Source organism: Pavona decussata, unplaced genomic scaffold (genome assembly GCF_977016875.1).
Source record: "Pavona decussata unplaced genomic scaffold, jaPavDecu1.1 SCAFFOLD_156, whole genome shotgun sequence".
Lineage (NCBI taxonomy): Eukaryota > Metazoa > Cnidaria > Anthozoa > Scleractinia > Agariciidae > Pavona > Pavona decussata.
Window position 1 is genome coordinate 5000812 of NW_028145568.1, and position 7805 is coordinate 5008616.

General features: G+C 36.4%; 1 long non-coding RNA gene across 1 annotated transcript; it reads left to right on the plus strand.

Moving 5' to 3' along the window:
* Positions 1-1475: 1475 nt before the first annotated feature.
* On the plus strand, positions 1476-7149 carry LOC146465468 (uncharacterized). Its single transcript, XR_014868325.1, has 2 exons — positions 1476-2191; positions 6943-7149. It is a non-coding gene; the product is annotated as an uncharacterized LOC146465468 (long non-coding RNA).
* Positions 7150-7805: the final 656 nt, after the last annotated feature.

The window sequence follows — 7805 nt, forward strand, 5'->3', positions numbered from 1 at the left end:
TTTCGGAAGTAAACAAATATTGAATAAAGTAAGGCCGCCTACCATGCATTATTTTTAGGACAATCTAGATCTAATACTGCTGCTGCATTGAAAGTCGCGATGAAATCTATTTTTTTTGCCTTCAGTTAAAAGTTGCATTCGAAAGTCGGAACTACAGGTAGCGTACTTTAAGTTCATGTAACGCCATGTCGAAGTGCACGTTTCTTGGCAGTTTTTAGTTATCAGATTTTCTATCATATCCATGTAATAAAACGTTGTTATGTCCCGATAACAATATAGGACGTAAAGAAATAAAACAAAAAACAAAAACAAAACAAACAAAAAACATATAAATACGTTTTGGGCACTTGGATCTTGGAGGGTCAGGCTGCATGGACATAATTCTACCCTAAGAAAGACACAGTGAAATAAATTTTCCCAAGTGTTTCAGGCGAAGAAATATTTTCTACCGCATCAAAGATGTTAGTTTATGGCATGTTTGTTCATTCTTTTGAACTTATAGCAAATAGGATTTTGGTTAGCCTATAGTAACCGTTAAGCAAATTAAGCCAATTATGCCATTTCTGTGTTTGTGGAAAGAGCACAAATAAAACTTATTATTTTATCGTGTTTTTTGCGACAATTTTATTGCGGCAAGTTTTATGAGTAAATGTTTACGCCGAAGAGCGGATGTCTTAAGCTAAGCTTGTTTGCGCGAATTTTCGAAGCAGTGTATCGGCCCTTTTGATTAAATTAGAGATGATAAGAGATAAAGAATTTAATTTAAAGGCAACTGCACCAACAAAAAACATATTTGCCTTATTGTGATATCATTATGATGGAGCAGAATTAGTAAACAGTATTTTTTTTTCTTCTCATTTTCAAGGTTTGATCTCCACCGAAACTTATTAAATAAATCTAAGCTTGGTAAAAACTAATTGATCTTAATTTTCTAAATCAAAATGCTAAACTAATTCGGAATGTCTACAATTTTCTTCAAAATAATACCTTTGATATAAAGTCATTCGTATTTTATGTATACTTAATTAACAAAACTCGCATTTCGAATTTCACTTTCTAAAAGTGTTGCAAATTTTGGCATCAAAGATGAAGTGTGAAAGAAAACGAATTACCAACGAAGTATATTTTCTGAAGCGATGAATCTTTCTCTTTGATGCAGAAAATTCAGGATTTTTGACTTATCTATAGTGTCACTGAGGCCAGAAAAGACGAGTGTTCTGTATTTTATCAAAACCTTTTTAAAAGCATTCTCAATCCGATCTCATAGACTTAAACTGCAAATGCAGTATCGCCAAAAGAAAAAAAAAGCCGCTTAATTTTACCGCACGACAGTTTCCTTATCAAACATGATCGTATATGTCATTAATTATGAACGCACTTTTGGAAACCTCAACATCTGTTTCCACGTGCTTCTAGCCCAATCTCCGATGTCATCAAATATCTTTTTCTTGACAATAACTTAGAATGTTCTAAAAATAATCAGTATGCGTCATCTAAGTGATGCATAATAGAAACCCCTTGTTTGACCTAACGGGAACCATTATCTTCGACTCAATCAACCACATCCTTAACCATAAGAAGCTTATTCACAGATCACTGTGGCCATTATCAAGCGCTTTAAGAGGTTCATTGTTCCTGTTTTGTTTCTAACGCCTTGCTAAGCGATTTATCTCTGTGGTGTTCTTGTTGTTTTGAAAGAGTTGACGAGAAAAGGCATAAATGATCTTTGGCTATTGTTGAGTACTTTCTTCCGGTGAATTCTATTATGCGAGCGAATGCAGGAGGCGGATTCAGACTGAAGATTTATAAGCCAGGGTTTATCTCATTCCCGGCACAAGCAAACAACGATTAGCAACAGCGGGGAAACCTAAGTGGAACAGAGTTAAGGCAGAAATATGAGAAGAACAACGCTTTCCACCGTTTTTCTTATTAGTTTTCTTGTATCTTGTCTCATGGTCGACGACAGTGATGAAGTTCTAATAGTTTTAACAAATCGTAAGACTAACCATAACGAAAATCAAAAACCCACAGTAGATCAAAGCTCTGGAGGAAGTCCTCAAAAGGCAAACCAGCGCCGACCAGGATGGACAAAGTCCGGCCGTTTTCCTCAACGCAAACCAGATCGCTTCCCAGAAGGTCCTGTGAATGACCAGAGACCACGAAATAGGTTTAATGGCTACTCTAGGCTTCGGTAGGTAATCATGTGTTAGCTACGCTGCAGTGTATTATGATTAAGCTCAATTTTCTTCATGCTGTGGTCTTTACATGATTTAGTGTGGTTAGCTATAGTTTACTGGAATATTATAGGAACCTTACAAAAACTGATGCGGTACATGTATTTGGTGGCGGGATTTACGAACCAAGGGCAAAAATAACACGAAGTTTCTTTCTTTTTTGGGGACTTGCTGATCACAAGTATTTCAGGAAAAAAAATTGTCCAAACTGAGAAGGTTTATCCAAGCGATGTTGGTGAAACTTTCTATTTATCTTTTTTTTCTTTTTTTTTTTTCTTGTCAATTTGTTAATAGAGACAGAGATTTAGAATAGCGCTTACGGCAAACGGCGAACGTCAGATTCGCGTTAACGTTGCCTTAAAACAGATGAGAATAGTACAAAATAATTCTGGGCTTTGATGAAAACACTCAACTTCACCGCTTAGAAACGGAAAATGGAGAAAAGCAAACGTGAGATAAATGTGGTCACGTGGTCATTTTTGTCGTTCGCTTGTTGTCGTTAAATTGATCCTAAATATTTCTGATGCAGCAAAAGGAAGACGATTCATGGTTAATTAAAAACTCACCTTTTCCAACCGTTAATAGCGCGTCAATTGTGAAAACACCTGATTGAACACACGCTTATCTCGCCAATATTATGATCTGCAATTCGACTTGCATTGTTTTCTTACAATAGTTGGAAATAACGAACTTCCTTTCTCTCGCCAGTTTTTTACTCTCCGGGGGGTCTTTTATCTTCGGACAAAAAAGTTCAGTCCTCCTAGATCAAGAAATCTTTATTTCAGAACGCGAACGATTTGGAAGACTAACAAAACTTAACTGTGTTCGACTGGCTGTTATTAATATGAAGCTGTGAATCGAATGCATTGTTGTCAATCCATAACATTTTTGCTTAATTGTGTTATATTTGCTTATGCGTCGGTCTGGCTTGCCTATGCAAATGAAAATCTTTTTAACTTGACTTGTCGGATTAATTCTCCTATTCTTCCTTGCGTTTGCGTAACGAGGCTCTGTCGAAACATCTTGAAGTTTTCAAAGAAATAGTCGAAACACATCGTTGACTTTATTTTTTCGTTTCAAAGTAGAATCATGACAGAATATAGGTTCTGAGAATGCATCGTACATTTTCACTGTACAAAACCCTGAACCAGAGAACAAGAGGACTTACAAACCGTTAACGATTTCGCCGTGAAAAAATAAAACTTTTAACAATGAGTGAATCGGGAGAGGCCCAGTAAAGGGTTTTAGGGTAAAAAATAACTCTCGAAATGATTTAATAATCGATTTCTTACCCCAAAATTATAGGGATAAAGAATAATCATCTTAGTTTTAGGAATACCTCTAACCCTACTTTGAAAGATAACAGCCTTGGAAATTCAAGGAATGCAGGAATAACTCTTTAAAATTGTAGTGATAGATGTTACTATTTTTTTTCTTTTCTCATTAGCATTTGTATGTACTTGTTATAAATTCAACTTTCCGGTTTCAAACTGAAGATGACAGAGGAGCTGTCGAGACATGTTTTCAAAACACAAAACTGTGGTCGTTTTTCTTAAACTTGTAGTGATAGATATAGCCCAAAGGCCCTAACATGGGAATGGAAAAAAATAATTAGAGATAATGATTAAAATAAGCTTCGGTTATCCTTCATAGTTTCATAACTGCAAGTTACTATCATTCAGATAAAGAAGAAATATCATTTCATTTAGTCGGATGATGGAAATCTTCTTTGGTATCAGTTTTGCGATATCGGTGGCTCCTAGTCTTACGTATAACACAGAGGACTCTTGCTGCGATGTTTACTTCATCAGTCAAGATTCCAGGATATTAAAATAGCTCTAGCCACAGGCAAATCTCACGCATTCTTTTATTTATTCAATCCTCCCAAGTGAAGTGCATTTTTCCACCTTCAATCCACGAATTAGGCGCATCCGTCTGCCAATTATGGCGAATGTGCATGCATTAGTAGTAAAAGTTGACCAAATTAACTTAAGATGGACTTAGCATGTTTGAAAATAACAGAGGAAGCGGTTCGTGTCAGATTTAATGTAATTTTAATCAGGAAATTGGAAGTGATGAAGGCCAATAATAAAAATATCTTTTTCTGGTAATTTTTTTCCTTCCTGTTAATTGTCATTATTATTTGATTCCGGTCGTAAAATCTATTATCCATAATTTCAAAATATTCCAAATTTTATTATTGCAAAGGAAATTAAACTCATATACCACGGTCCTTTTTCAGCCCCTCTCAACCAGATCTCAATTCTACTAATCTCACAATCCAAAATTTGGAACAAACTCAAGGAAAGTTTGGCCAGTTATTTTAAACTTTCAAAAATTAAAATAAACACAAATTGTTCTTAATTCTTTTCATCGAACTGATTCTTAATCATTTTGAATAGCATTTAAATTGCTTCTCAAACCTTCTTCCTTAATTTTTGTTTTGCACAATATTATACTTAACAATTATTCCACCAACTTCCACGGGCGCGCATTGGATCAGATACTATATAAGTTGGCCAGCGTCCGGAATAAATGAAGGGTACTGATTTACGACTGAGAAACCCGGTCAAGATCTTTAAATTAAAAAATTCCCCCACCACCAAAACTTTCATCAGTTAGGAAGTGCACTCTAAATTAAATTACAGGCGTCGAATGTATAGTATCTCTTAAACGGATATCTGTTGGCTATTATAAATATTTGCAACGATTTTGAGTCCATTAGCGACAAATTTAAAACCAAAAGGGACGTCTTTTGAGTAACTTGATGCCGTGGGCTCCGCTGGCATGTATGAGCAGTGAATAGCTTCCTTTGGACAATTAGGGAAACTTATTTTAGCAAAGTGCATTACCTTGGGAAAAAAAAACCAAATGATATTAGACAATTGAATCGAAGAAAAATCATTGATGTGGAAAAAGAAAGAGGAAAAACTCAATTTTGGTCCAATGTTTACATTTATTTACAGTCACATCGAATTAAACAACTTAAAAGTTACAGATAAGAATTGAATTGAATATTGGCTGTTCCTTTTTCGATGAGCTTCGCTGGGCATGGGTTACATTTAACCCGAATAAAATGCGAAAAAAATTTGGACCTCATATATTTTTCATGGCCCACATCATGACTTAATTTGGACGCATGATGGACAGACGTTTCACAACGTTATCTTGAGAGAAACAGGTAGATGTCTAAACAATTCTAACCCAGAATCGTTAGACTTCAACCAAACTGGCCAGTTGTGTCACTGTGTAGTCTCGTGTTAAGATCGTATGGAAACATTTCTGTACGTGTATAGCTAAAAACGCCCAAAAGGTAATACAGTGAAACCACGTTAATACGGACACCAAGGGGACATACCAAAGTGTCCGTATTATACAGGTTTTTGTATTAAGCGGGCTCTCAGAAAAAACGTCACGGACACATGTTTCATCGATACAAAAACTAAAGCAGATATTTTTACGGCAGAAAGACGTCGTTTAACTTCTTAACTTTAACTGTAACAAGTTCAAACTAGTGAAATGTTACCCTCATTTATTATAGTCTCGGACTAAAACTACTTTATTGTTCTTGAAACACGAGTCCAACAGTCCTATCAGCATCAGCCTCCGCGCGGAGGTTGATGCTGATAACGGCAAGCAAAGGACGTCAAAGAGGAAGAAAGCTGCAAGCAATGACTGCTGCTAAAGGCCAAGGAAGTGAAACTTTTGTGTAGGTATAGTGAGCAGAAAACATTATTAAAGGACTACAGTACAAGTGTCAAACACCGAACTGAAAGGCTCATCAAAAATATTACGCTATTGTGCTTTGTTTTAGTGATAAAATCTGCCATTACTAGTATTTGGACAGGGTACAATGTCTACAATTAGCACGTGATTGTGACAATGAAAATAGACAGTGCGCAGATAACTAGTGTCCGTAAAGTGGGGTTGACGAAGCATAAGAGTTTGTTACTGGGGACGTTGTCCGTATGAACCGAACTAGTTACGAGAAAATATTGAGATTTTCGTCGGGACAAACGAAACTTTCCCTAATATGCTGGTGTCCGTAGAGCGTGGTTCCACTGTAGTGAAAACATTAAGGGATATAAGATCGTGACTCCTGATACAGAGGTAGTTTTACGTAATTTATGACTATGCGAGAAAACAGATCTTAGCAAGGCCTATTAGAATCTAGAAAGAAATTTGGGGTGGGAGGGGACCACGCCTATTTCAGAGATAATTAACCCAGGGGGATTATTATCTTTCTTCAAAAAACTCATTAATAATTCATAAGCCCATTGACCTATCAAATGGTCGATAAAACATCACGTGCAGTGGTTTAAAAACCGTATAAAACCTCCCCCTTATTAGTGTGCTAATTTCTAACGTTCACAAAAGCATCGATGTTACATGAACTCTCTTGACACACGCTATTCCAGGAATTTTTTTGAAACCTTTCAAAAAAACTCGCAGCACGTGCTTTATCGGGGCTAAAACCACTAGGCGTTTTCAATCCCGATAAAACACAGCTGCTCGTGTTTTAAACATTACTTCTAAAGGGTGCCTTTAATAGATAAAGTTTCCCAGGGGCGTTTATCACAAAGATACCGATTTTAGGAGGGGGCAGTTTAGTAGATATTGAGTGATTATTAACGACCGGATGTCTATTTAAGGTATAAATTGAAGTTTTATCGATTGGATGAATGTTTACTTTATTTTCTACTTACAGACAACAACTGCTAATGAACTGAAGGTTACGCCGGCGATCTGATATTGGAACGCTCAAAGTGTAACACATTCCATTAGAAGGCGAAGAATAAAGAGAAGGGGCATTTCCTGAGGAGAAGATGAAAAAAACAGTCAGATGGAAAACTAGAAACAATAAAAGTGTTAATCTTTCATTTAAATGCTAATAAATAATTTATTTGACTGCTCATTATGTTGAGACGCTTCTTGAATAAAACAGCGGTAATAGTGGTAATACGATGCAACAGGATACAATACAATTCCTTCTGTCGTAAAATAATTTATGAAGGGTATTTACAGTAACTAACGGCAAAATAGGATCCTTCTCTAAAATAAAATCCCATAGCCACGGGTTTCATAGCTTGTCTTGTGCCAGGTACACTGAAGAAACCTTTAACACGAGTGGTGTCACATTCCAAACCCACCTCCCCATGACGCCCACCCTGAAAGGGTGGCCGTTGAGGGCAAGTTCGACTTTACACAGGATAACTGTAGACAGATTGATTATTACTGATCATTATAAATATAACTACATCATAAGCTCATTAGACGTGTCCGACATCAATGTCAATGTGACCAGCATACGCTTGTGAAAAACGCGGATTTAACATTCATATACCTGGCGAAGGTTTTAGGGTACGTTCGATTGACCCTATTCCGGAGAAGGAATACATGCAACGATGACAAGAAATTCCTCGTAAGAGGTTTTAGAAGGTACTGGAGTACGAAATTGTTCTTAAATTATCAGGTGTCAGTGAATGTTCACACAAAAACGTTTCCAAATTACTTGAAAAGAGGAATTTAACAACTATCCCGCTTGTTCCTATTCCGGAATATGGTCAATCG